We start from the raw sequence: 15558 nt of genomic DNA, 5'->3' as shown, positions 1-15558 counted from the left end.
TATTTTCCCTCCTTTCTTTCGTTCTTTCTTTAATTCTTTCTTTCTTCCTTTTCTTCCTTTCTTTTCTCTCTCTCTGTTTCTCTTTCTTTCTTTCTTTTTTCCTAGACAGAGTCTTGCTCTGTCACCCAGGCTGGAGTGCAGTGGCACAATCTTGGCTCACTGCAACCTCTGCCTCCCTGGTTCGCAGTGGCACAATCTTGGCTCACTGCAACCTCTGCCTCCTGGGTTCATGCAATTCTCCTGCCTCAGCCTCCCGAGTAGCTGGGATCATAGGCGCCTGCCACCGCACCCAGGTAATTTTTGTATTTTTAGTAGAGATGGGGTTTCATCATGTTAACCAGGCTGGTCTCAAACTCCTGACCTCGTGATCCGCCCGCCTTGGCCTCCCAAAGTGCGGGATTATAGGTGTGAGCCATCACACCCAGCCCACCACTGCGCCTGGCCCTACTTTGTTAACAAAATGAAATAATTATGAAAAGTACACTTGGGAGATGAAATCAGAACTTGAACATTTCCCCAAAACTTTGAAATGAACTCAAACTTTTACAGGCTTCAAGGAGAAAAACAAACAAACAAACAAACATCTCCAAACATTTCAGTTGAGGAAAAAACTGCATTATTTGCTTCTTAAGATGTACAGGAAGTCATTTGGTTACAGAACTCAATGGCTGAAAGCTTCAGGGAGATACAAAGATTGATATATAGCTGTCCTATTATACACTGCCAGTCTTAACTTTTTCTAAAATGAGAATGTAATTTTTAATATTTGGAAAATGATGTCTGGAGCATACTCACTGCTATTACTGATGGAAGCATAAACTAATACAACTTTTCTAGAAAGCAATTTGGCACACTTACCAAAAACCTTTCAAAAATTCACAGCCTTTTCTCTAGTAAGTCCCTTTTGATGTGCACATTTCTTTCTCCCACTATCATCACCACCAAAATAATCCAACAAATTTGAAATCATCAAGGATTTATAACTGGCCTTAAGAGAGTGGCCTGGACTTTTCCCTGCACCTCATTATATACTCAAGGTAGCATTCTATTCTCACATGGATCTTTACAATACATGCTTTTAAATAAAGATGCTCTGGCTGGGTGCAGTGGCTCACGCCTGTAATCCCAGCACTTTGGAAGTCCGAGGCAATTGGATCACAAGGTCAGGAGTTTGAGACCAGCCTGGCCAAAATGGTGAAACCTTGTCTCTACTGAAACTGCAAAAATTAGCTGGGCGCAGTGGCGGGCACCTCTAATCCCAGCTACTCAGGAGACTGAGGCAGGAGAATAGCTTGAACCTGGGAGGTGGAGGTCGCAGTGAGCTGAGATCGCACCACTGCACTCTAGCCTGGGCAACAGAGCAAAACTCCATCTCAAAAATAATAAATAAATAAATAAATAAATAAATAAATAAATAAAATAAAGATGCTCCCAGCTGGAAGTCTACCAAGTTATCATCAAAGACAATTTTTTTCTTTTTAAAAATTTTTTTGTAGAGACGGGGTGTCACTATGTCACTCAGGCTGATCTTGAACTCCTGGGCTCAAGCGATCCTCTCGCCTCAGCCTCTCAAAGTGTTTTTATTAAAGGCATGAGCCACCATGCCCAGCCCAATGTTTTTCTTAATGGTCAAATCATAATCTTATGCCTAGAATCCTTTTGTGATTCATAAGCATGATGACTGGGTTTTCATGCTTTTGTGTGAGATGTGCCTCCCTTAAACCTTGTTACAATATCAGCACATTACCTGTCTGATGTGAAAAGAAATAAAATAGAAAAGAAAAAAGAAAAAAAAAACTCTTATGCTTAGTGACAAGTTGAATTCTGGTACGGTAAAAGGCACCTATTAAAAACTGATATTAATTTTTAGAGTTAGTAAGTTCAAAGAATTTAAACTCTGAATAATGAGTACCTTTTATATTTTGGGCTATATCTTTGTAATTCACACATTTTCCAAATCCTATGTTAGGTGTCATTTTATTGAGTGCCCACTATTGCTTAACAGCTGTAAAAAGAAGAAAGAATTTTAAAAGGAACAGAAGACACATTATCCTACCATGTTTCAGAAAGGTTTCTGCTAATCTCTATAGTAGTCAGGGTAACAGATTAGTCTTAACTAAATATACATGACATACTATAATATCCAAATATAAGTTATACAGTATATAATTTTTTTTTTTTTTGAGACGGGGTCTCGCTCTGTCGCCCAGGCTGGAGTGCAGTGGCACAATCTCGGCTCACTGCAAGCTCCGCCTCCTGGGTTCACGCCATTCTCCTGCCTCAGCCTCTGGAGTAGCTGGGACTACAGGAGCCCGCCACCACGCCCGGCTAATTTTTTGTATTTTTAGTAGAGACAGGGTTTCACCGTGGTCTCAATCTCCTGACCTCATGATCCACCCACCTCCGTCTCCCAAAGTGCTGGGATTACAGGCGTGAGCCAGCACGCCCAGCGAAATTTTTATCTATGCATGACAAATTGATAAAACTGCACATTGGATACACTTTATAAGTTCTCCTGGAGTAAAGAATGGGAACGTCATCCTGTATAGTAAGGTTAAATCATAACAGGAAATAGATATTTAAGTCACAGAGTTAATTCTCTTCCTGGCCAGCCTAACTTCTTCTGTTCCAGACTAACTCCTTATTTAGTGTTTTAGACCAGTCCCCTGAGACCTGTTCCTATCAATTATCTCCTATCTCACTTTTATCTTCTATCTCTTTCCCCACTGCCATTACTTTGGTTCATTTCCTTTAGCACAGAAACATTTTCAAGTCCACTGCATACTTTAAAAACAAGAAAAATATTTGACCTTGCATTCCTCCATCTAGATATAATCCTTTTTCTCCTTCTATTCATGAGAACTCTTGTGAAAATGAATACTCTATTTTTACTGTTTCTTTACATACATATATATATGATGAGTGAGAGAGGTTCTTACTATGTTGCCCAGGCTGGTCTCGAACTCCTGGGCTCAAGCAGTCCTCCCACCTTGGCTTCCAAAAGTGCTGGGATTACAGGTGTGAGCCACTACACCTGGCCTATATTCACAATTTCTGTTTGATCAATTTTCTCTTCAACTTACCTCAATCAGGCTTCTCTGTCCCACCTCTCCACTGCAACTACTCTAGCCAAAGTCACAGGTGGCTTTCACACTACCAACTCATAACACTTTTCTTTGTATTATCAAATTTCTCAGTTGCATTTGACAGAATTGGACCATTGATTTCTTCCTAAAACTTTTGGCACACTATTTTCTACTGGTCTTCCACAAATTGCTTTCTGATTGCTCCTTTCAGTCTGTCAAATTCTCCTTTTTTACTTTTACCCCTTACATATGGGGGCTTTCAGGGTTCTGTCCTTGGCATCTATCTCCATGGGCATTCCTTGAGTGATGTCATCTCTCTCACAGCTTCAAGAGACTACAAACATTACTTTAGGATATTTTCATCACTGGTCTTCTTGGATATCTTACTGCCTAATTGGAACATGTTTGCTAACATATTCCACAGGATTACATACCTCAGCTGGTCCACAACTGAACTCATCTTCCCACTGAAGTTTTACTTCTTGTATTTTTGTTAATATCATCTGCCATCTACTCAGCCCAACCAAGCTCAAAGTCTTTAAGAGTTAACCAGTCTTCTATCTTTATTTCACCTCATAATCCATCATCAGGCCTCTACCACTTCACTTTTCATATTTTTCTGTAATCTATCCCATCCTGTCTATCCCAATCACAACTGCCTTAGTTTGAGTCTACGTTAGTTCCAGGACTTGGCAACTGCAACAATCCACTCTAAATTGTAACTCTGACCTTACATCTCTACATAAAACTTTTATGTTCCTCACTGCCAAAAGCAGTATTTCTTGTGTCAAGGTTACCTGTGGATGCTTGTAAAGATGCATATTCCTGGGTCAATCTGCATTTTTACATATTTTTCAACTTTTTCTGATGCAATGTAAGGCTTGAGTACAGGCTAAAGTTTAAGTTTAAATTTCTTACCAAGGCATAAAAAGCCTCCAAGGTCTTGGCTCTTGCCTACTTAGTTCTCTAATCTAGCACCTCCCTTTTTCTCCCATCACGTGCTTTATTATCTAGAGTACTGAATTCATTTACACTTATCCAAGTGTTTCTGGCTTCCACGCTTTTGCTGTTCTTCCTCTTTCTTCTCACCAAGTCTTATGCAACCTATTGAGTATTATGCTTTTTTTCTATCAAGCAGGTACTAACTTTTAACTCTTACTAACCAAAGACTGGGGTTTCTTGCTATCGTATCATAAAAAAAAAAATTAGGCCTTTTCCCCCAGTTCCTGACACAGAGCTCCTAAAACCCTTGGAATTTCCTGAGTGATAAGAGTAATAGAAGCATCTTTGGTTCTAAGGAAGTGTCTCTTGGCTGGCCCCTAGATAGCTTTAGGATGGGAGCTAGTCACCAGAAACATCAATCCTTAATTAGAAGCTTGTAATTATCAGCTCCATCATGTAACCAGGGAAGGAGTGGAGATTGAGTCAGTTACCAATGACCAATGATTTAATCAATAATGCTTACTGATATGGTTTGGCTATGTACCCACCTAAATCTCATCTTGAATAGTAGCTCCCATAATTCCCACATGTCATGGGAGGGAGCCAGTGGGAGGTAATTGAATCATGGAGGCAGGTTTTTCCTGTGCTGTTCTGGTGATAGCAAGTCTCACAAGATCTGATGGTTTTATAAAGGGGATTTCCCCTGCACATGCCCTCTTGCCTGCCGCCATGTAAGATGTCCTTTTGCTCTTCCTTATTCTTCCACCATGATTGTGAGGCCTCCCCAGCCGTGGAACTGTGAGTCCATTACAACTCTTTCCTTTATAAATTACCCAGTCTGGGGTATGTCTTTATTAGCAGCATGAGAACAGACTAATACAGTAAATAGGTACCAGGTAGTGGGGCACTGCTGTAAAGATAACCAAAAATGTGGAAGCAACTTTGGAACTGAGTAACAGGCAGAGGTTGGAACAGTTTCGAGGACCTGGAAGAAGACAAGAAAATGTGAGAAAGTTTGGAACTTCCTAGAAACTTGGAGGGCTCAGAAGACAGGAAGATATGGGAAAGTTTGTAACTTCCAGAGACTTGCTGAATGGCTTTGACCAAAATGCTGATAGTGATATGGACAATAAGGTCCAGGCTGAGGTGGTCTCAGATGGAGATAAGGAACTTGGGAACTGAAGCAAAGGTGACTCTTGCTATGTTTTAGCAAAGAGACTGGTGGCATTTTGCCCCTGCCATAGAGTTCTGTGGAACTTTGAACTTGAGAGAGATGATTTAGGTATCTGGTGGAAGAAATCTCTAAGTGGCAAAGTGTTCACGAAGAAGCAGCACATAAAAGTTTGGAAAATGGCCGGGTGCCATGGCTCACACCTGTAATCCCAGCACTTTGGAAGGCTGAGGTGGATGGACCACCTGAGGTCAGGAGTTTGGGACCAGCATGACCAATATGGTGAAACTCTGTCTCTACTAAAAATACAAAAATTAGCCAGGCATGGTGGCGTGCACCTGTAGTCCCAACTACTTGGGAGGCTGAGACAGGAGAATTGCTTGAACCCAGGTGGCGGAGGTTGCAGTGAGCCAAGATCATGCCACTGCACTCCAGCCTGGGCGACAGAGAAAGACTCCATCTCAAAAAAAAAAAAAAAAGTTTGAAAAATTTGCAGACTGATGATGTGATAGAAAGTAACCCATTTTCTGGGGAGAAATTCAAGCCTGCTGAAGAAGTTGCATAAGTAACAAGGGGCTGAATGTTAAGCACCAATTATAGCGCTCCTTCAACCTCTATTACACAGTTCTGAAGACACTTTACCAAGAGTATATAGTATCCTTAAGTGCTAAAGCTGGACAGGACCTTAGAGATTAAAGATTTTTTCTCGGATAAGAAAACCAGGACTAGAAAGATGAAAAGATTGACCAGAGCCAGAGTTAAGTGGTAGCAAAGCCAGATGAATGGCTCTCCTATCAAGCCAATGTAATTTCATCAACATCATGCAGCTTATACTACTTTGGGGCCACGTATCTTAGTTAACTATATCCCTATAGAGGATATTTTGTTAACAACTTCATACCTGAGATCAGTAGTAGTGTTACAAAAGCAAGCTATTAGCATAGAACACAATAAAAAAAAATCTTGGAGCATGCATAGAAATTTTTGTACATCTTAGATATTATAACTATGAAATTATTTAGTGAGGATCAATAGAGGATAAACTTGAGCTTTAGTAAGAATAAACAAAAACAAAACAGAGTACTTTAGGTGTATTTCCTAGGTCCTATTTCCTAGACCCATCAAAAATGACATGGAATTCAAGACAGGAGTTTAAGACAAGAAGGGTAAGGCAGGCCAATCTTTGGTATGTGCTTTCAAGACAAAGGGGCTCTGAAGTCGGATTGCCTGGATTCTAATCCCATCCTACCCCTTATCTGTGCCTCAATTTCTTCATCTGTAAAATGAAGATGGTCATAGTACACATTTGTCAGGACTGAATCAGATCATATTGATAAAGAGCTCAGAATAGTGCCTAGCACAGAGTAAGCCAATGTTGGTTGTTCTTATTTCTTTCTCTTTGAAGAGCAGAAACCTGGTCATCATAGTAGAGGGAACAGACCTACTTTTAAATGGTCTTCTGCAATTCAGGTTAGGGAATGCTATTACTAAATATTAATTTTAGAAAATAAATAAGTGCTTTCAGTTTCTTTTAATGCAATTTAATGTGAAGAAAACATTTCCTTATCTTTTATAAAAACTAAGATGACCTTACAGAACACAATATAGTTTTTACAGATTAGTATATGTGAAGATTATGAAAGAAATTATGCTGAGGCCAGGCGTGGTGACTCATGACTGCAATCCCAGCACTTTGGGAGGCCAACACAGGAGGATCACTTAAGCCCAGGAGTTTGAGACCAGCCTGGGCAATGTAGTGAGATCTCATTTCTACAAAAAAATTTAAAAGTTAGCCAGGCATAGTGGTGCATGCCTGTAGTCCCAGCTACTCGGGAGGCTGAGGCAGGAGAATTACTTGAGCCCAGAAGGTTGAGGCTGCAGTGAGCCATGATCATGCCACTGCACTCCAGCGTGACCGAAAGAGTAAGACCCTGTCCCCTCCACCCTACCTCCAGAAAGAAACTATGCTGAGACAGAGAATGCACTTGACTCTACCATGGAAACTAACAGATAGTGGTGAGAAAAAGCCTAAAATCACGAAGCCTGAGACTGAGGAATCTTTATGGTTCCATGGGATGGCTGGAAAGAGATTTGGAGAGAATCAGGCATTCAGTGTATTTCTTTCCTACTGAAATCCCAAGAAAGCAGAGTTGGAGAAAGCAGAGTTGGAGTTTTATGTATGAGACTTAGTGCCACAGCATGGACAGCTTAGAAACTGGACAACTCTCTGGGATGGAATCCATATAAGTGCAAAGCAAAAACCTAGTAATTTTTATAGGCCAAATATTTTGCTGGTTTATATTTCTACAGTATTAACAGCAACCTTAACCATACAAACAGTAGAAAAAGTCCGTATAAAGAAAGTGAAATCCAGGTGCAATGGCTCATGCCTGTAATCCCAGCCCTTTGAGAGGCTGAGGTGGGAGGATCACTTTAGGCCAGGAGTGTGAGACCAGCCTGGGTAACATGGCAAAATCACATCCCTACAAAAAACTTAAAAAAAAAAAAAAAAAAAAAAAAAGCCAGGTATGGTGGCACACTCCTGTAGACCCAGCTACTCAGGAGGCTGAGGTGGGAGGATCACTTGAGCTCGGGGGGTTGAGGCTGCAGTAAGCCATGATAGCATGCCACTTCACTCCAGCCTAGGTGACAGAGTGAGACCCTGTCTCAAAAAAAAAAAAAAAAAAAAAAAAAAAGAGAGAGAGAGAGACTACTATGTTTCTAACTTAAAATAAAATTAAAGGCATTGTATATAAAATTTGAATTTAGCTTTCTAAAAAAAAAAAAATGGTGCTGAGACACCTGCAAAGCCACATGCAAACAAATACCATATACAAAAATTTACTCAAAATGGATCAAAGGCCTAAATTTAAGAGAAAAACCATAAAACTGTCAGAAGAGTCTGGGCATGGTGGCTCACACCTGTAATCCCAGCACTTTGGGAGGCCAAGGCAGGTGGATCACTTGAGGTCAGGAGTTTGAAACCAGCCTGGCCAACATGGTAAAACCCCATCTCTACTAAAATACAAAAATTAGCTGGGCATAGTGGCACATGCCTGTAATCCTAGCTACTTGGGAGGCTGAGGCAGAAGAATTGCTTGAACCTGGGAGGCAGAGGTTGCAGTGAGCTGATATCGCGCCACTGCACTCCAGCCTGGGTGAAAGAGACAGACTGTCTCAAAACAAACAAACAAACAAAAACCAAAAAACCCTTAGAAGAAAACATAGGGGTAAATCTTCATGATGTAGGATTTGCCAAATAATTCTTAGATATGACACCAAAAGCATGAACCACAACAAAAAAATAGGTACACTGAACTTCATCAAATTTAAAAATTTTGTGCTTCAGAGTACACCATAAAAGAAAAAAGACAACCCAGAGAATGGGATAAAATATTTGTAAATCACATATCTGACATGGGACTTGTATCTGGAATACATAAAGAACTCTTACAACTTAATAATAAAAAGACAAAAAGTCCAATTTAAAAATGAGCAAAGGCCAGCCTGGGCAACACAGTGAGGACCCATCTCTACCAAAAAAAAGAAAAACCAGCCAGGTATGAGATCAGACACCAAGACTGGGGCAGGAGGATGGCTTGAGCCCAGGAGTGTGAGGCTGCAGTGAATTAAAAAAAATTTTTAATTAAAAAAATAAAAAATGGGCAAAAGATGTGAATAGATATTTCTCATGTGAGGAAGATACACAAGTGGCCAGTGAGCACATGAAAAGATGTTCAACATCATTAGCCACTAGGGAAATGCAAACCCAAACTGCAATGAGATAATACTTCATATTCACAAGAATGGCTAGAATCTGAAGTCAGGTTACAACAAGTGTTGATGAGGATGTGGAGTAATCAGAGCCCTCATACACTGCTGGTAGGAATGTAAAATGGTGCAGCTGCTGTGGAAAGCAATCTGGCAGTTCATCAGTTAAAAAGAGTTATCATATGCTCTAGCAATCCCACTCCTAGGTATATGCCCAAGAGAAATGAAAACATATGTCCATACAGAAACTTGTACACAGATGTGTACAGCACCATTCATAATAGCCAAAAGACAGAAACAACCTAAATGTCATCAGTGGATGAAAGGATAAAACACTATTATTATTTGGCCATAAAAAGGAATGAAGTGCTAACACAGGCTATGGCACGGACAAGCCTTGAAAACATTATGCTAACTGAAAGAAGCCAATCACAAAGACAACATATGATCCCATTCATAGGCCAGTCCAGAATAGGGAAGTTATAGAGACAGAGATTAGTGTTTGCTTAGGATCGGGTGGGGGGTTGGGTGGGATAGAGTGGTCATAGATAAAGGGGTTTCTTTCTGAGGTGATGAAAATTTTCAAAAACTGACTGTGGTGTTGGGTGCATACATCTGTGAATATACCAAAACCAATGTATTAACTGTATAGCATTTGAATTATATTTCACTAAAGCTGTTCGCTCTGTCACCAGGCTGGAGTGCTGTGGTGCGATCTCGACTCACTGCAACCTCTGCCTCCTGCGTTCAAGCGATTTTCCTGCCTCAGCCTCCCAAGTAGCTGGGACTACAGGCACACGCCACCACACCCAGCTAATTTTTGTATTTTTAGTAGAGACGGGGTTTCATCATGTTGGCCAGGATGGTCTTGATCTCTTGACCTCGTGATCCGCCTGCCTCAGCCTCCCAAAGTGCTGGGATTACAGGTGTCAGCCACCATGCCCGGCCTGAAAAAAACCTTTAAAAGATCATCCTGTGAGAAGCACCTGAACATCTCTCTGATTTGGGTTCTAACCATGGACACTTTTGCTACAGTCCGTGTAAGGACCAGCCTGGATCAGGCCTAATCACAGGCTGGATTCCCCACACCAGTACTTTTCATATGTTAGTACTTAACAGAATCACCCAAGAGCCTGTTAAAAAACACACAGTCCTGACTATCTCAAGAGAGACTGAGTGGGGCAGAGATGAAACCCACAAATCTACTCTGCTTAAGTTCCCACATGAATCTAGTGCAGGTGGTTAGCAACCACATTTCCTACAAATATTTCTCTGCACTGTTATCTAGACAAAACCCATCAGATTAAGCCTTCACTTCTAAATAAATTCTTTTTTTCAAAGCAACGAAAGAAAGAAGCAACAAAAGCACAGATTTACTGAAACAAAAGTACACTCCATAGAGTGAAAGCAGGCTCAAGCAAGTAGCTCAAGAGCCCTAAATACATTCTAAATTCTAAAATGTTGAATATTGTGTCATAGTAATAGAAAAAGAAAACAAAATAGCCTTCAAACTTCTGACATGTGAAGAGCAGACCAAAGGTAACTGGAGAATTTCCAGACTTCTCATTTGACCAAAAGGGCTATTCAATTATAGACAAAAGAAACATAATTAGCTAAAAAAGTACAGAGCAGAACTGCATCATTATATACTGACCCACTATAAATCAAAAGGTCTCAGTACAGACCACACCATGAATACCTGGTACCACTAAGAATATTTAATCTTGCACAATTTTATGGTTATAAGTCAGAACCTTATGTTCTGACTAGCCCATTAACTTTCCAGATTCTAGTTAAAACCCATCTTCAAACTGAAGAGATTTTGTATAAACAATATATAGCTGAAGATATCTACCACTAAGAAAGAAGCTTTATAAAATTAGGAAAATGGCTTTTAGAATTTACAAAAGTGCACAAATGAAGTAATAGCAGACTTTTTTTTCTTTTCTTTTCTTTCTTTTCTTTTTTTTTTTTAAATTAAAAAGAGATAAGGTCTTGTTCTGTTGCCCAGGTTGGCCTTGACCTCCTTGGGCTCAAGCGATCCTCCTGCCTTATAGTCTCCCAAGTAGCTGGGGACTACAGACATGTGCCACAGCATTTGGCTAATAGCAAACATTTTAAATAGTAAATACATATAAATTAAAAACATCTGAAAGTTTCCAAAGCAGCACCCACCCCCACCTCACCTATAAAAGGAATTCCAAGTGCAGAAAAGATGCCCCAAAGTTTATAAACTGCTTCCCTGGTGTGGATGAGGGTGTTGCTCTTTAGACCTTCAGGTTATTTACTCTTAATTCCTGAAAAGCCTGGTTTTCTAGTTGGAAGCAGATAGGAAACAGCAAAGTAAAAGTAAAGAGCTACTAGAGAAAGGCACAACGACAGCAGGGAATGTCAACAGCCACCACTGTGACAACGAAGAGGAAGATTCAGTAAAGCTATACAAAGTAGACCCAAGTTGGTCTGAAGGTTGTGGGTCACTGTTAAGCTCATTAACATTGTCTCGACCATGACTGACTAGCTTAAAATTTTTTTTGTAAATTAAAATAAAATAAAAAGTAGACAAAAACAAAAAACATAACAATCCTACTAGGAAAAGAAGTTCCTAAGGGCATTTCTGTACTAGAGCTCAGTGTAATACTATCCAACCTTCCAAATCTCTCTCTCTCTGTCCTCCGGAACCTCTCTCGTATTTCCTCCAGAAACTTCCTCCATGAATCATTCCCTCTTCCCGTACCCTTTTCTTTCCTAATGATCCTTTCCCCTCGGCAGAAAAATATTCTCAAATCTCTTCCAAATAACCAAAAAGAGCCCTTCTCTCACCCTAAATTTCCCTCTAGCCACTCTTCCTTTCTTTGATACTAGGTTTCAAAAGAACAGTCTCTATTTGCTACTTTCCTTTCCTCACCACTAATTTACCTTCTAACCTACTGCAGCTGGTCTTCTGATCACCCACTCCACAAAGTTGATCTTACAAAACTCACTAGTATCCTAATTGCCAAAGTCAATGGACTTTCTACTCTTCCTTCTCTTCACCTCCTCAATACATCTGACCCAACAGTGCACACTTCCGTCCTGAAACTCCCTCTTTGCTTAGAGTCTGTGATGCCACACTCACCAGAATTTCATCCTAACTAGAGTACCTAGTCCTGGAATGTCAATGGAATTTAGGCCAGAAAAAAGGGGGTGGGGGAGAATTGCTGTAGTCTGAATGCATCCCCCCAAAATTGATATGCTGAAACTTAATCACCAACATTATAGTATTAAGAGGTCGGGCCTTCAGGAAGTGAGTAAGTCATGAGGACAGAGCCCTCGTGAATGGAATTAATGACCTTATACAAGAAGTGCCATATAACTGTTCACCCTTTTTCCTCTTTTGCTATATGAGGACACCACATTTGTTCCTTCTACATGAGGATGCAGCAAGAAGGCTTTTGCCAGACATCAAATCTGCTGGCAACTTGTCTTGGACTTCCCAGCCTCCATAACTGTGAGAAATAAATTTCCATTATTTATAAATTACTCATTCTGTGGTATTTTGTTATAGTAGCAGGAATGAGACTATGACAAGGGTACATGGTCAAATAGTTTTGGGAAATGTGGTATTAAAGTTAAGTATTTTTCTTTGCTACAGATTTTCTCAGATCTTCAATATACTGAGGTGTATTGTGACTCTACAAGATGAGGATCTCCAATGTTTTCCCAAATTTCTTGACTATAAAACTCTTCCATCCCTTTTAAAGAATTATCTTACACCACAAATTGAGTTGGGAAACACATTTTGGGTTAACATTGCTCTTGATGTTCTTTTTCAGTCTTATTTGCAGGATTTTCAGTCATTAGCATCCCAAATGTCCCATTCCCCAAAAGTCCATCTTTAGGCTTCTCTCATCTCACACCTTAGTCACCTTTTAGTTCTCCACTTGTCTCATGTTACGTTCTCCATAAGTGATCTCATTCATATCCTCATGGCTTCAGTACAGCTTTAGAGCCTATAAGTTTCTCTACCACTTACTGTGTAAGCTTGGATCTTGGTTTCTTAATTTATAAAATGAGAATAATAATAATTCCTAAGTACTAAATGACATATATAAAGTTTCTGCCACAGTACCTGACATATTTATGCAAAGGCTCAATAAATGGTCACTATCATTTTTTCTTTCTCCAGCCTAGATCTCCTTGCTGAGTAACACATGTATCTATTCAGCTTGGGACTTTCCTTTGCTTGTTTTATGTATAGTCATCTCTTGGTATCCACAGGGGATTCATTCCAGGACCCCTACAGATATCAAAATCCACAGATGCCCAAGTCCCTGTTATAACATGGCATAGTATTTGCATATAAGCTATGCACATGCTCCTATACACTTTAAATCATCTCTAGATTACTTACGATACCTACTTTGATGTAAATACTATGTAAATAGCTGTCATACTATTTTTTATTTGTATTATTTTTATTATGGTATTGTTATTTTTATTGGGGTTTTCCCAAATAGTTTCAATCCACAATTGGTTGAATCTGCAGATGCAGAACTTCCAGCTACAAAGGACTAACTATTTACCTCCAACTCAAGATGTTCACCACCCACTCCCACCACTTAAACTGGCCCCAGTATTCTTTACCTCAAGGTATGGAACCACTATCTACCCAGATGCCTAAATCTGGAACAGTGAAGCCATATTCTAGACCCTTCCTTCTCAATTACCATCCTTCCGCCTTCCCCCAATTAAGTAACTAAGTATATCTAGCTCCGCCCCCACCCCCCCAATACAGCTTCAGATGTGCAAATCTGATCATACTTAAATTCTTCCATATTCCTCATAGTTTTCACGACAAAATTCAAACTGGTACCACATAAGGCTCTTCATGACCTAGCCTCTTGAGTCTCATCTCCCATTATGCGCCTTCTCTGACATAGACTTTCCACTCCAACCATATAAAATCATATGTATTTCTACAAATGGCTATGCTGTCATGTTTTCATACATTCTATTTATAGATAGATGGATTTTATACATTCTATTTTATTTACAGATCAAAGAATGTATAAAATACATTATAAACTACATTATAACGTATAATGTATAAAATACATTATAAACTACATTATAACGTATAATGTATAAAATACATTATAAACTACATTATAACGTATAATGTATAAAATACATTATAAACTACATTATAACGTATAATGTATAAAATACATTATATTATAAACTACATTATAACGTATAATGTATAAAATACATTATAAACTACATTATAACGTATAATGTATAAAATACATTATAAACTACATTATAATGTATAATGTATAAAATATATTATAAACTACATTATGTATAATGTATAAACTACATTATAATGTATAATGTATAATGTATAAACTACATTATAAGATACATTATAATGTATAATGTATAAAATACATTATATATTATATTATATAATTTATACATTATATACTATATATTATATTTTATACATTATACATTATATATAAAATACATTATATATGATGTAATTTATAAATACATTATAATGTATAAATGTATAAATACAATATAATGTATTTTTAAAATACATTATGTATTTATAAAATATATAAAATATAATGTATTTATAAAATACATTATAGGGGGGTGGAGCCAAGATGGCCGAATAGGAACAGCTCTGGTCTACAAGCTCGCAGTGTGAGCGACGCAGAAGATGGGTGATTTCTGCATTTCCATCTGAGGTACCAGGTTCATCTCACTAGAGAGTGCCAGACAGTGGGCGCAGGACAGTGGGTGCAGCGCACCGTGCTCGAGCCAAAGCAGGGCGAGGCATTGCCTCACTCGGGAAACGCAAGGGGTCAGGGAGTTCCCTTTCCTAGTCAAAGAAAGGGGTGACAGACGGCACCTGGAAAATTGGGTCACTCCCACCCTAATACTGCGCTTTTCCGACGGGCTTAAAAAACGGCACACCAGGAGATTATATCCCGAATCTGGCTTGGAGGGTCCTACGCCCACGGAGTCTGGCTGATTGCTAGCACAGCAGTCTGAGATTAAACTGCAAGGAGGCAGCGAGGCTGGGGGAGGGGCGCCTGCCATTGCCCAGGCTTGATTAGGTAAACAAAGCAGCCCGGAAGCTTGAACTGGGTGGAGCCCACCACAGCTCAAGGAGGCCTGCCTGCCTCTGTAGGCTCCACCTCTGGGGGCAGGGCACAGACAAACAAAAAGACAGCAGTAACCTCTGCAGACTTAAATGTCCCTGTCTGACAGCTTTAAAGAGAGTAGTGGTTCTCCCAGCACACAGCCGGAGATCTGAGAACAGGCAGACTGCCTCCTCAAGTGGGTCCCTGACCCCTGAGCAGCCTAACTGGGAGGCACCCCCCAGTAGGGGCAGACTGACACCTCACACAGCCGGGTATTCCTCTGAGACAAAACTTCCAGAGGAACGATCAGGCAGCAGCATTCGTGGTTCATGTAAATCTGCTGTTCTGCAGCCACCGCTGCTGACACCCAGGCAAAGAGGGTCTGGAGTGGACCTCTAGAAAACTCCAACAGACCTGCAGCTGAGGGTCCTGTCTGTTAGAAGGAAAA

The 15558-nt window shown here is 39.9% G+C and overlaps 1 protein-coding gene and 1 non-coding gene across 3 annotated transcripts in view; one reads left to right on the top strand and one right to left on the bottom strand.

Moving 5' to 3' along the window:
* The window catches only part of SSH2 (slingshot protein phosphatase 2), a 306875-nt gene that overhangs the window by 256839 nt on the left and 34478 nt on the right, over positions 1-15558 (bottom strand). The window lies entirely within an intron of this gene.
* LOC115831649 lies at positions 1654-1757 on the top strand. The gene has a single exon (XR_004027171.1). It is a non-coding gene; the product is annotated as a small nucleolar RNA U13 (small nucleolar RNA).

Source organism: Nomascus leucogenys, chromosome 19 (assembly GCF_006542625.1).
Source record: "Nomascus leucogenys isolate Asia chromosome 19, Asia_NLE_v1, whole genome shotgun sequence".
Classification (NCBI taxonomy): domain Eukaryota; kingdom Metazoa; phylum Chordata; class Mammalia; order Primates; family Hylobatidae; genus Nomascus; species Nomascus leucogenys.
Note: the sequence above shows the minus strand (reverse complement) of the source record. Positions and strands in the feature narration are given on the sequence as shown.